Source organism: Anabrus simplex, chromosome 1 (assembly GCF_040414725.1).
Source record: "Anabrus simplex isolate iqAnaSimp1 chromosome 1, ASM4041472v1, whole genome shotgun sequence".
NCBI classification, from domain to species: Eukaryota; Metazoa; Arthropoda; class Insecta; order Orthoptera; family Tettigoniidae; genus Anabrus; species Anabrus simplex.
The window spans coordinates 861366884-861385386 of record NC_090265.1 but is presented as its reverse complement, the minus strand read 5'-3'; positions in this window follow the sequence as shown (position 1 = coordinate 861385386).

Here is an 18503-nt window from a genome sequence, read left to right as displayed (position 1 = left end):
CTTATACACGTTAACTTCACCGATACGAGTAGGCTATGTAACGACACCAGTTTTCACCCTCTCGCTACCTCCTTCTCCTCATCAACATCTGATACGCAGCGAAGTCGGCGCCCGTGGACGTCGTACACTCCTGGCACTAAAAGCCATACGCTAAATATTTTTTTGTAAGTGGGCAGAAATACCTGTTGAACATGAAATCATGTAGGTAAAACAGACATAAAATTTGACTACCGCGTGAATTTGCTGCGGCCTTAATTACGGCGTGAAAATGGGAAACTACGAAGAATCATGTTTAGGGATGCCGACAGTGGGATTCGAAGCTATTATCTCCCGAATGCAAGCCCACAGCTGCGCGCTCCTAACCGCACGGCCAACTCGCTCAGCCCTCTCATATTCTAGTTTCGCAGGAAATTTACTTCTGCAAGCTTGACGTTAAGCACCTATCACAACGATGAAGGTATAGGGTCAGCTGGGGTAATTCCGACCATATGTATTTTCGTCCCATTCCCATTTTCACCTGAGATGGCTGCTCGCCATCACACTAGCAGGGCTGTATGTCTGGGTAAACGTGAATTATGTTGAAACTAAATATATCGACTGGTGTTCCCTAAATTTAGGCTATATATTATTAACAGAAGGCTAATGTGTGTCGTAGGTGCTGTAGAATTGTAAACACCTACCCGAAGCCCTCCCTGCCCTAGTTGGACCGGCCGCCACTTTCACCGTTACAGTGTGTACCAACAAAACAAAATAATAAACTAGGCCTTTTTATGGACCATTGTGTGATCTTTGTTGCAGGACTACCAATGGGAGAAAATTATTAGAGCACATGTCTGTCTGTCAGATCACCAGCCAGAGGCTGGTTGGATCCTCAAATAGCACCACCAACGGTTATACGGTTATAGGAAAACCACAGCAACCGGCGGTGGCGCCAAAATGAGGCGTACTAGGCAAGATGAGGAGTGAGGGAGTTGGCCATTGCTTTCTCCACTGTGCCATAAAGTGCTATTGCAGCACGACTGACCCTATGAGCAACACATTTCATAACAAAGAGACACACTGGCTATGCTCAGAATGTCGTTTCTCAGCACTACCCATGCCCTAGCAGTTTCTATACCGAGTTCGATAGCTGCAGTCGCTTAAGTGCGACCAGTATCCAGTAATCGGGAGATAGTGGGTTCGAGCCCCACTGTCGGCAGCCCTGAAGGTGGTTTTCCGTGGTTTCCCATTTTCATACCAGGCAAATGCCGGGGCTGTACCTTAATTAAGGCCACGACTGCTTCCTTCCAATTCCTAGGCCTTTCCCATCCCATCGTCGCCGTAAGACACATCTGTCGGTGCGACGTAAAGCAAATAGCAAAGCAGTTTCTATACTGTCACAGCCATTTATGAGACTGAAACTTCTGTGGAAGATACATTTTTGCCCTGGCCTGTGCGAACGGGCAGATGCAAAATACTGCATCTATCAAGAAATGGCAGTAGGTGGCGATAGTACAGGCAAAAAGGGAAATGGACGGAAATACCTCCAAAATGTAAGATGCTTCAAGAATAACTTGGACTCCAGCATTCTGGAAATTGTGTGTACATTTCTACGTGATGGTGTCATTTTAATGTAACGCTCAATCCACTGTAAATTGTAGTTTTTAGGCATCTGGATGATTTAAAACCGGGCGAGTTGGCCAAGCGTTTAAGGGCGCCGAGCTGTGAACTTGAATCTGGTAGATAATGAGTTCAAACCCCACTGTCGGCAGCCCTGAAGATGGTTTTCCGTGGTTTCCCATGTTCACACCAAGCAAATGCTGGAGCTGTACCTTAATTAAGGCCATGGCCAATTCCTTCCCACTGCTAGACCTTTCCAATCCCATCGTCGCCGTAAGACCTGTCTGTATCGGTGCGACGTAAAGCAAATAGCAAAGCAGTTTCTATACTGTCACAGCCATTTATGAGACTGAAACTTCTGTGGAAGATACATTTTTGCCCTGGCCTGTGCGAACGGGCAGATGCAAAATACTGCATCTATCAAGAAGTAAAAAAAAAACCATTTAAGGCATGTGTGAATTTGTATATGAACGTGCTGTATTTATAATCAGTACACATTTAGTTAATATTAGTTAGTAATTGGACGCTTAATCTACTCTAAGTAAGGTAAGGTAAGGGGCTGTCTGGCCGAGGCGGTAAAGGCGTGCTCGGTTCGCCCGGAAGGACGTGGGTTCGAATCCCCGTCAGGAAGTCGTAAAATTTAAGAAACGAGACTTCCATTTCCGGAGGTGCATATGGCCCTGAGGTTCACTCAGCCTACACCAAAAATGAGTACCAGGTTAATTTCTGGGGGCAAAGGCGGCCGGGCGTAGAGCTAACCACTCTACCCCATTATGTGCCGAGGTTAACAATGGTGGAAGCCTTTACCTTCCACTCCTCCAAGGGCCTTCATGGCCTGTACGGAGGTGACTCACTTAAAGCAAGGTAAGGTAAGGGTGTATTCTGCCCGAAGGCAGGTCCAAACCAGAGTTTTGGTGCTGTAGGGTGGCCAGTTCCTTTCCGCTCCTTATCCCAACAGCGCGTGGTAACCCATCCAAATCTTGACCACGCCCAATGTTGCTTAACTTCGGAGATCTCACGGGATCCGGTGTTTCAACACGGCTACGGCCGTTGACTGCTGTAAATCATAGTGTAAAATTTTGAAACACTTAAGGTAGGTCCTACGTGTGAATTTGTATGTGACGGTGTTGTAATGTTAAGCTAGTAGTAAGCCCAACCTGTAGTATTGTAATCCGTTGTGTTAAGCACTGGAAATACTTACGTTCTATGTGAATTTGTATATGATGATGCTGGATTTAGAATGTTAAACTAGCAATATTTCTTGTAATATTTTCTTTCCATGGAATTGCTTATAGTCTAGTAGTAGTAGTAGTAGTAGTAGTAGTAGTAGTAGTTGTTGTTGTTGTGTAATTATGTTAATTATGTTTTGACTTTACTTTTATTATCACACTACTGTAAGTGATCATTGCCACCAGGATGTATGCGGTGTATTTGTTAATAATAATTATTCCTCCTCTGTGAACCATGTGACCTTGCCGCGGTGGGGAGGCTTGCGTGTCCCAATGATGCAGATAGCCGAGCCGCAGGTGCAACCATATCGGATGGGTATCTGTTGAGAGACCAGACTAACGAATGGTTCATCGAAAGGGGGGTAGCAGCCTTTCGGTAGTTGCAAGGGCGGCAGTCTAGATGATTGACTGATACGGCCTTGTAATAATACTCAACATGGCTTAGCTGTGTTGATACTGCTACACGGCTGAAAGCAACGGGAAACTACAGCCGTAACTAACTCCCGAGGACATGCAGCTCTCTCTGTATGAATGATGTACTGATGATGGCTTCCTCCCGGGTAAAATATTCCGGAGGTAAACTAGTCCCCCATTCGGATTTTCGGGTGGGGACTACACGAGAGGGGGCAATCATCAGGAAGATGGATACTGACATTCTGCGAGTCGGAGCGTGGAATGTTAGAAGTTTGAATCGTTGTGGTAGGTTAGAGAATCTGAAAAGGGAGATGGATAGGCTAAAGTTAGATGTAGTTGATATAAGTGAAGTACGTTGGCAGGAAGAACAAGATTTTTGGTCAGGCGACTACCGAATTATCAACACAAAATCAAACAGGGGAATGCAGGAGTTGGTTTAATAATGAATAAGAAAATAGGGCAGCGGGAAACCTACTACGACCAGCATAGTGAAAGAATTATTGTCGTCAAGATAGACACCAAACCAATGCCCACCACAATAGTGCAGGTCTATATGATTACTAGTTCAGCGGATGATGAAGAAATCGAAAGAATATATGAGGAGATAGAAGATTTAATACAATATGTAAAAGGTGACGAGAATCTAATTGTGATGGTAGACTGGAATGTAGTGGTAGGCCAAGGAAGAGAAGGTAGTACAGTAGGATAATTTGGATTGGGACAAAGGAACGAAAGAGGAACTCGGTTGGTTGAATTCTGCACTGATCATAATTTAGTCCTTGCCAATACTTGGTTCAAACACCACAAACGACGGCTGTATACGTGGACGAGACCTGGAGACACTGGAAGGTATCAAATAGACTTCATTATGATTAGGCAAAGATTCAGAAACCAGGTGTTGGATTGCAAAACTTTCCCAGGAGCAGACGTGGACTCTGACCACAACTTGTTGATCATGAAATGCCATCTGAAGTTGAAGAAATTGAAGAAAGGAAAGAATGCAAAAAGATGGGATCTAGACAAGTTGAAAGAAACGAGTTTGAGGGATTGTTTCAAGGAACATGTTGCACAAGGACTAAATGAAAAGGCTGAAGGAAACACTATAGAGGAAGAGTGGAGAATCATGAAAAATGAAGTCAGTAGGGCTGCTGAAGAAATGTTAGGAAGGAAGAAAAGGTCAACTAAGAATCAGTGGATAACTCAGGAGATACTAGACCTGATTGATGAACGACGAAAATACAAGAATGCTAGAAATGAAGAAGGCAGAAAAGAATACAGGCGATTAAAGAATGAAGTGGATAGAAAGTGCAAGGTAGCTAAGGAAGAATGGCTGAAGGAGAAGAGACTATAAGGCTGTATGGTCCTGGGAAAGGTAGATGTTGCATACAGGAAAATCAAGGAAACCTTTGGAGAAAGGAAATCTAGGTGTATGAATATTAAGAGCTTAGATGGAAAGCCACTTCTAGGGAAAGAAGACAAAGCAGAAAGATGGCAGGAGCATATCCAACAGTTGTATGAATGTAAAGATGTAGATAATTTGGTTCTGGAACATGAATAGGCTGGTGATGCTGATGTAATGGGAGACCCAATTTTGAGGTCAGAGTTTGACAGAGCCGTGAGTGGCCTCAATAGGAACAAGGCACCTGGAATTGATGACATTCCCTCTGAATTATTGACTGCCTTAGGAGAAACCAGCATGGCAAGGTTATTTCATTTAGTGTGAAAGATGTATGAGACAGGAGAAGTCCCATCCGATTTTCGGAAGAATGTTGTTATACCTATTCCCAAGAAAGCCGGTGCTGACAGGTGTGAAAACTACCGCACCATTAGTTCAGTATCTCATGCCTGCAAAATTTTAACACGTATTATTTACAGAAGAATGGAAAAACAAGTTGAAGCTGAGTTGGGAGAAGATCAATTTGGCTTCAGAAGAAATGTAGGAACACGTGAAGCAATCCTGACTTTACGTCTGATCTTAGAGGATCGAATCAAGAAGGACAAGCCCACATATATGGCATTCGTAGATCTATAAAAGGCATTCGATAATGTTGATTGGACCAAGCTATTTATGATTTTGAAGATGATAGGGATCAGATACCGAGAACGAAGAATTATCTACAATCTGTATAAAATTCGGTCTGCAGTGATAAGAATCGAGGGCTTTGAAAAAGAAGCAGCAATCCAGAAAGGAGTGAGGCAAGGCTGCAATTTGTCCCCTCTCCTTTTCAATGTTTACATAGAACAGGCAGTAAAGGAAATCAAAGATAAATTTGGAAAGGAAATCACAGTCCAAGGAGAGGAAATCAAAACCTTGAGATTTGCCGATGATATTGTTATTTTATCTGAGACTGCAGAAGATCTCGAGAAGTTGCTGAATGGTATGGATGAAGTCTTGGGTAAGGAGTACAAGATGAAAATAAATAAGTCCAAAACGAAAGTAATGGAGTGCAGTCGAACGAAGGCAGGCGATGCAGGAAATATTAGATTAGGAAATGAAGCCTTAAAGGAAGTAGATGAATATTGTTACTTGGGTAGTAAAATAACTAACGATGGCAGAAGTAAGGAGGACATAAAATGCAGACTAGCACAAGCAAGGAAGAGCTTTCTTAAGAAAAGAAATTTTCTCACTTCAAACATTGATATCGGAATTAGAAAGATGTTTTTGAAGACTTTCGTGTGGAGCGTGTCATTGTATGGAAGTGAAACATGGACGATAACTAGCTCAGAAAGAAAGAGAATAGAAGCTTTTGAAATGTGGTGTTACAGAAGAATGCTGAAGATGAGATGGATAGATCGAATCACGAATGAAGAGATACTGAAGCGAATTGGTGAGAGGAGATCGATTTGGCTAAATTTGAAGAGAAGAAGAGATAGAATGATAGGACACATCTTAAGACACCCAGGACTTGTTCATTTGGTTTTGGAAGGAAGTGTAGGTGGTAAGAAGGGTAGGGGTAGACCAAGGTATGAATATGACAAGCAGATTAGAGCAGATGTAGGATGCAATAGTTACGTAGAAATGAAAAGGTTAGCACAGGATAGGGTGGCATGGAGAGCTGCACCAAACCAGTCTATGGACTGATGACTCAAACAACAACAACAACAACACATGTAATAATAACAGCGGCTGACCCTATCAAGATTGATACGATGACTGTTCTTCTGATCAAATGGGGGTAGTATATTAACTTTAACATGTCGTAAATCTTTCTCACATTGACGGTTTACCTGAAGTGTACAATTAGTTCTGGCAGTGTCCTCCTCGATATGTTGTCTGCACCTGCTGCTTGGCTCGTGTTCTCTCGTGTACGCTACCTCCTATACCCTGATCTTCCCTCTTCTTCTCCCGCGATGTTTCGCTATCGCCATCCACACAGCGTCGTCTTTATGTCCCCACCAAACAGCAGCACACAATTTATGCATTATTGTACATGGCGAGATAAAGTTGTGTGAAAATTGGGAGCAGGCGGCGTGGGATAATAGGATTTACACACTAACATAATGGTGCACTCAGAGGCCATTCTGAACGTTTTCTTTTCCCTTCAAAAGAAGATAAAAGTGTTGAAATGTGGAGGTATTGTGGCGATATGGGACTTATCTTACATGGGGAATAGAAAGCAGCGCGCCAGCCAGAGGAAATGAACGTACCACGATAACACACTGTCTATTATACACAGCAAAGAAAAGTTCGCACTCACCCCATTTTAGCGGAGTTTTAGTTTCGCGTGCCTGAGAGAAGACGTTGGTGTGAGAGGGAAGGCGTGACATTTCTCTCCCTCCTCCCCTTCATCACTCTCTCCCCACCACACAAACGTGACCGAGAAGTACCGGGGCTGGAGGAGAGGGAACGTTTTTATTTGCACTCCCATGTATAATGGGGACATTTGCACTGGGACAAAGCTGCATTGTCGACGGTCAGACTTACCTTGAATATAAACATTGATTTTAGAATTAGCTCCACATTCGTTCCAATAAAATGTGTCGCACACCCCTTTGCTATTGTTGAAGTTGTGTGCCTTAAGGGCAAGAAATGTGTAATGTTCAGTTACAGAATGACAATTTTTCTCTCTCTCTTTTTAACAGTTGAATCTTTGGTGACAGTGTGATAGGAATGGGCTAGGAGTGATAAGGAAGCGATCGTGACCTTAATTAAGGCCGAATGCAAGCTCACAGCAGTGCGCCCCTAACCGCACGGTCAACTCACTCGGTCACTTTAAATTTCTTACTTACTTAAATTTCGACATTGACTCTTAGGTTGTCATATACAGTAGTTGTATTTTGTCTGTTGAAACATTACACCAATGAATTTGTTTTCCTTATAATAGATCTAGGCACTTACAGTGGGTAAAATAAGTATTCATACATGTATGGTGTCAAGCGGTACACAAACGGGAATTATCGGTAAGTGATTTATACGAACATTACAGATGCACTACAGTTTGACGTAATTATTTGTGAAAACCAAATCAAGAATTTGTCCCTAAGAACATTATACCAACTGTCAAGCATAGCGGAAATAATGTCATGGTGTTGGGATGTATGAGCTACGCTGGGGTGGGAGAATGGTTGTTGTTGAGAGTAATATGACTGCCACCAGCGTATGAGGTCCGGCTCCATGGCTAAATGGTTAGCGTGCTGGCCTTTGGTCACAGGGGTCCCGGGTTCGATTCCCGACAGGGTCGGGAATTTTAACCATCATTGGTTGATTTGCCTGGCACGGGGGCTGGGTGTTTGTGTTGTCCTCATCATCATTTCATCCTCATCAAGACGCGCTCGTTTGTTTTTCAACAAGACAATGATCCCAAGCATACGGCTCGTATAACTAAAGAATGTCTGCTATATAATGTTCGCGAGCAACATTCAACGCCTCCATAGTGCCTAGAGCCCAGTCCCATAGAAAATATGTGAGTATTATTGGAGCGGAGAGTAAGGAAACGGGCATACTCGTCAAAATAAAACTTCAACAATCATCTGAAGAAGGAATGGTCGAAAATTGATGCCGAAACCAAATGAAACCTTGGAAGCTCCATACCACGAATGCTTGAAGTAGTTATAAATGAGGTACTGATTTTCAAACTGTGTGTGTTTGAGGACAGTGTTTCAACATGTATGAATATTAATTATACTCAACCGGGCGAGTTGGCCGTGCGGTTAGGGGCGCGCGGCTATGAGCTTGCATCCGGGAGATAGTGGGTTCGAATTCCACTGTCGGCAGCCCTGAAGATGGTTCTCCGTGGTTTCCCATTTTCACACCAGGCAAATAGCAATGGCATAAGCAATTAAGGCCACGGCCACTTCCTTCCCACTTCTAGGCCTTTCCTATCCCACCGTCGCCATAAGACCTATCTGTGTCGGTGCGACGAAAGCCACTAGAAAAGAGTTAGGTACTCGTTTTGTTTTGTTGTAAAGACTTCATAATTTCTATCCGTAGGTGGTTCTTCACGCTTCATTATGAAAACAATTCATGTACTAGGGCACGAAGTACCGTATATGTGTTTTATGAAAGATACGTGAGAAGCTGCACATGCAGTGTATGCATTCTTATTTTACCCGCTGTATGGTGATCCCTGTAAGGAACTTTCACCCGATCAATGCAGTAATTAAAAGTGAGAGGAAATACATATATAGAGGAGAAGGTCCAAATATGGGGTAGTGTTGATATTGGGGCTGCACGATGCTGTAGCCTATCAGGGAGTGTTGGAGCTTATGATGCTCAAGGCCACAAAGCAGGTATGTAAGCGACGTCAGTCTGGTGGAGGAAGTGTTTCGTACGTACATTTCGTGTACGTGCTCTTAAATATCAGAGTTTTCAGTTGGACAAATACATGAGATTTTTTAATAACTGTTGACCACCTCAACTGTTCAAACATCATTGACGCCATGGTCTACCGTGCTTGGTAGTGATGGGATTTTCGAGTCATTTTACTGAATCAATTGATTTGATTCCGTTCACGTTACTGAATCGATACAGCGTTCCGATTGACGGCACATTAGAGTCACCGTTCCTATTGCATCTGTGTGATGTGTACTGATAACATTCAATGTTGCTGCTGCCATCTGCTCTTCATTCTATGAACTGATTTCCTATGCGTCATCCAGCTTTCAGATTCAGGTTTCTCGTGCAGCCACCTCTTCGCATCAAATTTTGATGTCACAAAGCCTTTCCCCCACAGTGGAACTCCATTAAATAAGTACATAAAATTAGATTAAAAATATCTGTACACACTGTACCGGGAGGTACACCTCAACCCCGTACATTTAAATGAAGCGCCTAGAAGAACGCTACCTAACATATAGAACTTGAAACATCTAGTACAAGAATTTGGGACGTTGATCAAAAGATGTCACTACTAAATGATGGAATAATATGCTATTTTAAAGTTTCATAAACTGACTGGAATTCTTTGTTTTGTTTTGGTGTATCACTATTTGCAACAACTATTTGAAGAAATTTGTACTTTTCTCCATAGATGTCTCTATGAAAACACTGAGGTCATGCAGTCTGGTGCAAACTGAAATAACTAAAAATTTAAAGTTTGTGTTTATAGGTTTTCTGAACTGAATTGACTTTTCTTATTTTTGGTACTTCAAGGTTTTGCAACAATTCTTACTCATCTGGCCAGTGTTGGAGTCTGGCCAATCACAAATTTTCTGCATTTATTTTTCAGCCAATCATAGGCTTCTTGAAACTTTTTGTTTATCCAATAAAAAGGAGAGGGTGTGTCCGGATTTAGTCCAGAGCATTCTCCAAGCTTCCTCTCGGGTATAAAAGCTGACGCCTTTTCAAGTTAACTTGTCTTATTGATCACCGAATTTCTGAGTGAGTGTGTGTGTGTGTGTGTGTGTGTGTGTGTGTTAAGAGAGGAGACGGGGGTTCTCATTCTTCGGCAGGCAGAACATCAGCCCAGGTAATGGCCACAAGCTTTCTATCTCTGTAGTTATCTCCACAAGCTGAACCCGAGGGGAAGGTTCCACTGTTTAACTATGTAACCGTCAATTCCTAAAATGTAAACTTTCCTCTTTCCCATGTAAAATTTCATGTAAGTCCTAAAGACTTAAACTGTAAATCGAGCATAGAGAGTGCGTTACCCTCTCGATTTCCCCTTCAACTAATCTTGAGGTGACAAAGATTTTGTAACTGCTTTTTCCTTTTAAATCGTAAATTAACTTGTCTTTCTAGTCACCTCAGTAGTGTGGGATTAGCCTCTGCATCGTCGGGCTGCAAGCCCAAGTAGGGTTTTAACCTTATTTCTAGAAGCGCAAGTGTACGCCTCCATACATTTTTGAGTTTGGGCCAGTAATTTAACTTGTTATTTTTCACGAAGGCCCAGTAGAATGGGTACTATATACCCCTGTGTAAACTAAAATTCATATGGTATTGTAAATTGCAGGGTGTGCCTAGAGAGGCCTGAAGAGGCGCTCTTTTCTGTCTTGTAATAGTTAATGGGTGCCTTGAGTAGGCCGTAAGAGTTCTGGAGCGCTGTCTCCTTGGTAGAATTGGTAGAGCATGTAAGCTTTTTTGTGGTTAGGTAATAGATGTTTGTGTACTATTGAGTGGTGCCTTTGGAAGGCCGTAAATTGTAACCGTTGGAGCAAAGTGCTCTTGAAAATTGTGTTTTTTTGGGAGATATCTCTCCTTATCTATCTAAGTAAACGCAATATTTGTGATGTTGGGTTCTTGTAAATTAGGAGCTTGAAGCTCAAAATTATAAATTACCAATTCTTTGTTTCTCTAGTTTTGTACCAACTACCTATGCACCTGAAAGCTTGTTATTTGTTGAAATTTAAGATCTGAAAAGAAATATAACCTTTATTTTAAAATTTTAAATTCATTTTTGACTATCATAGATAGACCCATTCCAGCCCGCACCTTCTTTCACCTCTGCGTTCCACAGATAACCCCGGAGCACACACAGTCATTAGTGATATGCAATTAGAGCTGTCGCCCTGGTGGGAAATCCTCTATCAGTGTTATTTGCCTCTCTTTTCTTAAATGATTTCAAAGAACTTTAAAATGTCATTGTACATAATACAAAAAAGTTAAAAAATGAAATGCAGGAATAATAGTTACTTGTGTAGTATTATATGCTCGTTATATCACAGTACAAAACCTACGTAGTTAATAATATTAAGAAGAAGACAAAGAAAAAGAAGAAAACTGACATAACTCAGATTATTTTGTACACTAACTTATGGTTTTCCCACAGTTCTCTGAAAGTCACAACTCTATTATATATACAGATGTAAAAATATCTGTGTTCGCAATAAGTAGCCTACATATTAAATATAAATAAAATAAGTTGCTTTATCTCGCACCGACACAGACAAGCCTTATGACGACGATGGGCTAGGCGTGGAAAGGAAGCGGCCGTGGCCTTCATTTAGGTACAACACCAGCATTTTCCTGGTGTGAAAATGGGAAACAACGGGAAAAAGTCTTAACGGCTGCCGACGGTAGGATTCGAACCCTCCATCCCCCCAATACAAGCTCATAGCTACGCGACCCTAACCGCACGACCAACTCACTCGGTCATCTTTGAAAATATGTCTCTTTCTATCAGCAGGGGATTTTAAAAATCGTTATATTTTGTATAGGCTAACCGAGATGTACAGTAGCCCTGTGGTTTTCTGATTCAACATCTTTTTATTCAAGTTATTGCGTCAGTCGGCTCACTTACTCCCTGTCCACGTACACCGGTGATCTCGTGATTTGATTATTGAAGAATTGTCGAATGTCAACTAAGTGATAGTACTGATTCATTAAACTAATATATAGAATAACCTAATAGCCCACCTATTTACTAGCTAGTTACTTTGAAATTTTGTTTTGACTACATTTTTAACACTGCAAATAAGTCCATCTATTAGTTAAACCTCCATGTAAGAAGAGGACAGTGAATGCAAGTGAGTATTAGGGTACGTTTATGCTGCAGCTTTGCTGCTGGCACATCGCCAAGCCTCGGTGCTCGATGTTAGGCGATGACGATGCTTTTACCCTGGAGCCTGGCTTATAACTGCGCTGCTGGCTGCTATCCTCGCCACATCCATGGTCTCAAACACGTTTGATTTTCAAGCATGGCACATCGCCGGCTATCCCTAACTTGGACTGTGACGGGTTCTTTCAAGGTCATCCGCTCTCCCACTCTTCCTCGCACTAAGTACACAAGTTCAGTGATCACTTGTTCACTTGCTATCTGAACCTTTCTTGGAAAGCAATGCGATTTGGAACCAGCGGCGTGCGGACAGATCATCATGAGAGGTTCATATGGGATAAAAGGAGTGACGAAATGACCAGCAGCCACTGGACCTTGTTCTCCGTTTTATGAAGGACAGTGGCCCGTTTTCTCGTGTTTAAAAGTGAAGTTTCCTTTGTATTTAAATTTTCTTCTATTCTCTTGACTATGTGTTTATGCATCTTTGTGTATTTTTAATTTGAAGTAAATATATTATTACCGAGCTCGATAGCTGCTGTCGCTTAAGTGCGGCCAGTATCCAGTATTCGGGAGATAGTGAGTTCGAACTCCACTGTCGGCAGCTCTGGTTTTCCGTGGTTTCCCATTTTCACACCAGGCAAATGCTGGGGGTGTACCTTAATTAAGGTCACGGACGCTTCCTTCCCAGTCCTAGCCCTTTCCTGTCCAATCATCGCCATAAGACCTATCTGTGTCGGTGCGACGTTAAGCCAATAACAATAGCCAATAGCGTACGATTCTTTCAGTGTGCGATGGCTCTGTATGTCTCGCTGCAGCGGAACTTCGGCTCTCCACCAATATTCAGTGTGCCGATAATGAATTGTATGCGTGTGTTTTGTCTCACAGATCCGTGAGTGAGCCGCTCAGCACTGTCTGCTGCGAGTCAACTGAATCGTGTGCCGTCAGCTCGCCGTTCCTGTGAATCGATTCACTCGGACACTTGAATGAATCGATGTACTGCTTCGAGTCATACACTCAGTAGCCAACACTGGTGCGTGGTCCGAATATGGGCGAGTGAGGGAAGTGGTTTAAGAAGGCTTAAGATGTGGTGTAGGGAGTCCTTTTGACATTGCACCACTCACTACATTATCGAAGAAAACTAGTGACCGAGGACCTAAAGCGACTGGTTCTTCCCTCACATCCGGGACTCTTTACAAGTCTCGACTGTCCGAGTCAGTTGGGAAGCTGACAGCCAAACTTCAGCGAAACATGATGCTAAATTTTGATCTACGAACAGAAGGTGAAAGAAAAACATTGAGGGTCAAAACGATAACAAGGAGTAAGGCAGGGGGAAGCATACCTTCAAAAGGCGGAGATACATTCTAAGGAAAAATAAAACGGAAACTTAGACAACGGAGTTCAGATTCTGATTCGGAAGAGTATGTGGGCATATCGATGAAACTGGATGATGATGGAGATAGTTTTATGGATTTTCCTGTGGGAGATGCAAGGCCGCGAGATGCATGTTTTGCAAGGGAAACTTTTCCGAAGACTCTGTCCAATCGTCGCCATAAGACCTATCTGTGTCGGTGCGACGTTAAGCCAATAGCAATAGCCAATAGCGTACGATTCTTTCAGTGTGCTATGGCTCTGTATGTCTCGCTGCAGCGGAACTTCGGCTCTCCGCCAATGTCCAGTGTGCCGATAATGAATCGTATGCGTGTGTTTTGTCTCACAGATCCGTGAGTGAGCCGTTCAGCACTGTCTGCTGCGAGTCAACTGAATCGTGTTTTATGTGCTGCATGTGGGCACACAGTGACTGTGCGGGTGCAGAAAAGGAACAATACATTTGTGACTTTTGTAAATAGTGTACGCAGTGTTACTCGTATGTTTTATGTGTATTTATTTATCATTCGTCTTCGGTATCATTACTGTGATTTTTCATTTTCTTATGCCTAATGCCTTGATTTCATGTTTAATTTTTTTAAAAGTAGCCCATATTTAGACCACTGAATGAAAAACTAACAAAGTGACATATTTTATTAAATGTTCATGTTTGTATGCTATGGCTAATAGATCCAGTTAAAATTTGCAGTTATTTCTTTATTTGTGTCTATAATGGTTTCCCTGGCTTTAAACAACCTCGGAAAGTATGGTCCAAGATAAACCGGATCCGAACTAACCATGGTGTGTGTGCAGATCTGCTGTATAAATGGAGGAAGAAGTCATCATCCTGCTGCGACTGTGGTGCTGAGAGGCAAACTGTGAAGCATATCACACAAGAACGCCCACTGAGACGTTTCAGTGGAGAAACAAGTGAATTTTTCCTGGCGACGCCACGGGCGATTACCTATGTAAATAATGTAGATATAAATCTGTGATTTATTGTACTGTTCATGTATATGCCATACAATAAATAAATAAATAAATAAATAAATAAATAAATAAATAAATAAATAAATAAATAAATAAATAAATAAATAAATAAATAAATAAATAAATAGTAATTTCACAGAAAGAAAGTGGTAGTCCATATTTCGACCTTTTCCTAGTATTCCTAGCAGAGAGGATATGACGTGGTCTGACTCCTTGGCAGCATGGTCATCGTTGTGGCCTTGGGTTCAAAGTGACGTGGGTTCGTTTCTTGGCCGTACGGTTTTTTTAACCGCGTTGATTAATTCCTCTAACTCGGGGGCTGGGTGTTTGTGATTATCTTAATACACATCTTCATTTGCATACAACGCACCATACTACCATCTATTGCAGAAACGCGCAATAGCGACTACATTCCTAGAGTCGGCCGTAAAGTTGGACTTAATCCACATTAAGCCAACCGCGGATAACTGGGAATAGGCAAGACAGAAGAAGATATTGTGACTCGACATATATTACCTGCCACATTTGTAGAGGATGTTTGTTCTATGAGGCAACCACCATCGTTGTGAATTGAATATTTTAATGCATGTATATTTTAAAAATGTAAAATTTAAAATGGTACGCGTAGGGCACCTTTCTCGACTCAAAGCTGTGTGGTAAGAGTCTCGAAGTGTAGCACCTTTTCTTTCTTTCTTTCTTTCTTTCTTTCTTTCTTTCTTAGTCCGTTTACGGTTTAGGGTTGGATTTCCCTCGTACTCAGCGAGGGATCCTACTTCTACCGCAAAAATGGCGGTGTCCTGGAACGTCTGGGATACAACTGGGGAGGATGACCAGTACCTTGCCTAGGCGGACTCACGTGTCATGCTAAACAGGGGCCTTGTGTGGAATGGGATATATGATTTTATTATTTTTATTTTTACAACTTGCTTTACGTCGCACCGGCACAGATAGGTTTTACGACGACGATGGGATACCCACTATCTCCTGGGTGTAAGCTCACAGCTGCGCGCCTCTAACCGCACGGTCAACTCGCCCGGTGGGAAGCATGGAAGGGATAGGCAAGAAAGAGGTGAGGAAGTGGCCTTGGCCTTAAGTTAGGTACCATCCCGGCATTTGCCTGGAGAAGAAGTGGGGAAACTAGGGAAAATCACTTCGATGATGGCTGAGGTGGAATTCGAACCCCTCTACTCAGTTGACCTCCCGAGACTGAGTGGACTCCGTTCCAGCCCTCGTAACACTTTTCAAATTTCGTGGCAGACCACGGAATCGAACCTGGGCCTCCGGGGGTGGCAGCTAACCACACTAACCACTACACCGCAGAGGCGGAGTGTCGCATCTAATGATGGAAATGCATGTAATGGACGCGAATTTGTATTATCTGTAGTCGGCCAATTTGCTGATTTTGAATATTGGTCATAAAAATTATATACAGAGATGAAATACGACACGAGATATACTCTACAGATAATTGATCGCTATTTGGTGGATGGAGATACAGTATGTAGAAAATGCATTTTGCTCTGGTGTATCTGGAGAATATGAGTGTGACATGACGCGATTGGTTTTACGCTCTACCTGTGTCGTTTGCTCGCAGGAATGTAACCCACTATAATTTTCTCATTTGCCATTTAATTTTCCTATTTAGTCCCCTCCCCTCTGAATATCGCACGGTCCAGCTGGTCGAGTCAGTCATCCGTAGTGCAATTTGCTGGTGGAGCCCAAGAGATCATTGTACAACACACGCTCTTATCATCAAGTATTATTTATAGTTCTTTGTTATCACGTGGATTTTCAAATAAAATGAAAGGAAGATATCAAACTTTACTGAAAGGAGTCTCACCATTTCAGAATCTATGGATTATAAGACCAGCACTTCGTTTCCAAACCATACATTGAGCTCTTTTCAACAACTATGTGGAAGAAGGGGCCATTAAAAAGTTAAAATTTGTTTGCATATGTCAGAGACAAGGTTATGCAGTTTTGTTGTTGTTGTTTGAGTCATCAGTCCATAGACTGGTTTGATACAGCCCTCCATGCTAACCTGTGCTAATCTTTTCATTTCTACGTAACTCCTACATTGTACATCTGCTCTAATCTGCTTGGCATATTCATACGTTGGTCTACCCCTACCGTTCTTACCGCTTACACTTCCCTCAAAAGCTAACTGACCAAGACTGTCTTAAGATGTGTCCTATCATTCTAATTCTAGTCAAATTTAGCCATATCGATCTCCTCTCACCAATTCCATTCGGTATCTCTTCATTCATGATTCGATCTAACCATCTTACCTTCAGCATTCTTCTGTAACTCCGCATTTCAAAAGCTTCTATTCTCTCCGAGCTAGTTATCGCCCATATTTTGATTTCCATACAATGCCACGTTCCATACGAATGTTATTAGTAAATGTAAAAGCAAGCCCCATCGAAATTAATTATATGAGATTCAGACGTTGAAAAACTGAGATTGAGAGTCAAGGCACATAGGTGTCCATGGTTGGTCAGATCAGAGTTTGTCTAAATAAGCGTTGTGGGTAATTTGGACATACATATGGGAAACTAATGACAGTGACTTATTACATCAGACTTTATAAATTATGTTTTAGTGAGAGGACAGAATTCCGTAAATTAAGAAGTTTATATGAATTGTCAGCCTAACTTATATCTTATGCCTGCGTTAAAGTAGACTTTCCAAAAATTAATACCAGAGACTGCTTAAGACAGATTTTTCTATCAGGGTCATTGACTGATTAAGACGCTCCATGGCTAAATGGTCCGGCCCCGCGGTGTAGGGAACAACGCGTCCGCCTGTCACCCGGCGGCCCCTGGTTCGATTCCCGGCCGGGTCAGGGGTTTTAATTGTAAATGATAAATATCCCTGGTCTGGGGATTGGGTGTTTGTGTCGTCCTTAACTTTACACTTCCGCCATTTACAAAATACACACAGGTTCCTCACATATGGTGCAAGTAGAAGCAAAAGATCTTTCTAGGTCGACGCCCCGAACAAATAGCATTTTAAAAAATGATTAGCGTGCTAGCCTTTGGCCACAGGGGTCCCGGGTTCGATTACCGCCAGGATCAGGAATTTTAACCATAACTGGTTAATTTCGCTGACATGCGGGCTGGGTGTATGTGTGGTCTTCATCATCATTTCATCATCATCATGACGCGCAGGTCGCCTACGGGAGTCAAATCAAAAAGACCTGCACCTGGCGAACCGAATATATCTTCGGACACTCCCGGCACTAAAAGCCATACGCCATTTCATTTCATTTCACTGATCAAGATAGACTGTAACAAATTTCAGTGTCAGTGTCCAGTTAAGACAGAATTTGTAAACATTAATGTCAGGGACAGGTTAACAGACTTTTCAGAAATTATCAGAACCAGTTAAGGTAGACTTTTCGGAAATTCATGTCAGGACTGGTTAAGGTAGACTTTGAAAAATTAGTATGAAGAACTGATGTAAGTCTAAAAGCTAAGCAAGTCTTGTCCGTACAGGCCATGAAGGCCGTTGGAGGGATGGAAGGTAAAGGCTTCCACTATCCGTAATCTCGGACCTAAGGGGTAGAGTGGTTAGCTCTACGCCCGGCCGCCTTTGCCCCCAGGAATTAACCTGGTACTCAGTGAACCTGAGGGCCATATGCACCTCCGGAAGTGGAAATCTTATTTCTTAAATTTTACGACTTCCTGACGTAGATTCGAACCTACGTCCTTCCGGGCGAACCGAGCACCCCTTTACCGCCTCGGCCAGGCAGCCCCTCTGATGTAAGTCTAACTTTGGAAAATTTAGTAGCAGTGGGTAATTGGAGAATCTTCTTCTTATTATTATTCCGCTTTTCTCATACATGTAGGGTCGAGGGTACGAACTGTGTCGCACATTTGGATTTGGTCCTGTTTTACGCCCGGATACCCTTCCTGACTCCAAACCTTTATGGACGGGTGTAATCACGTGTGTGTTTGTGTGGTGGTTGGTA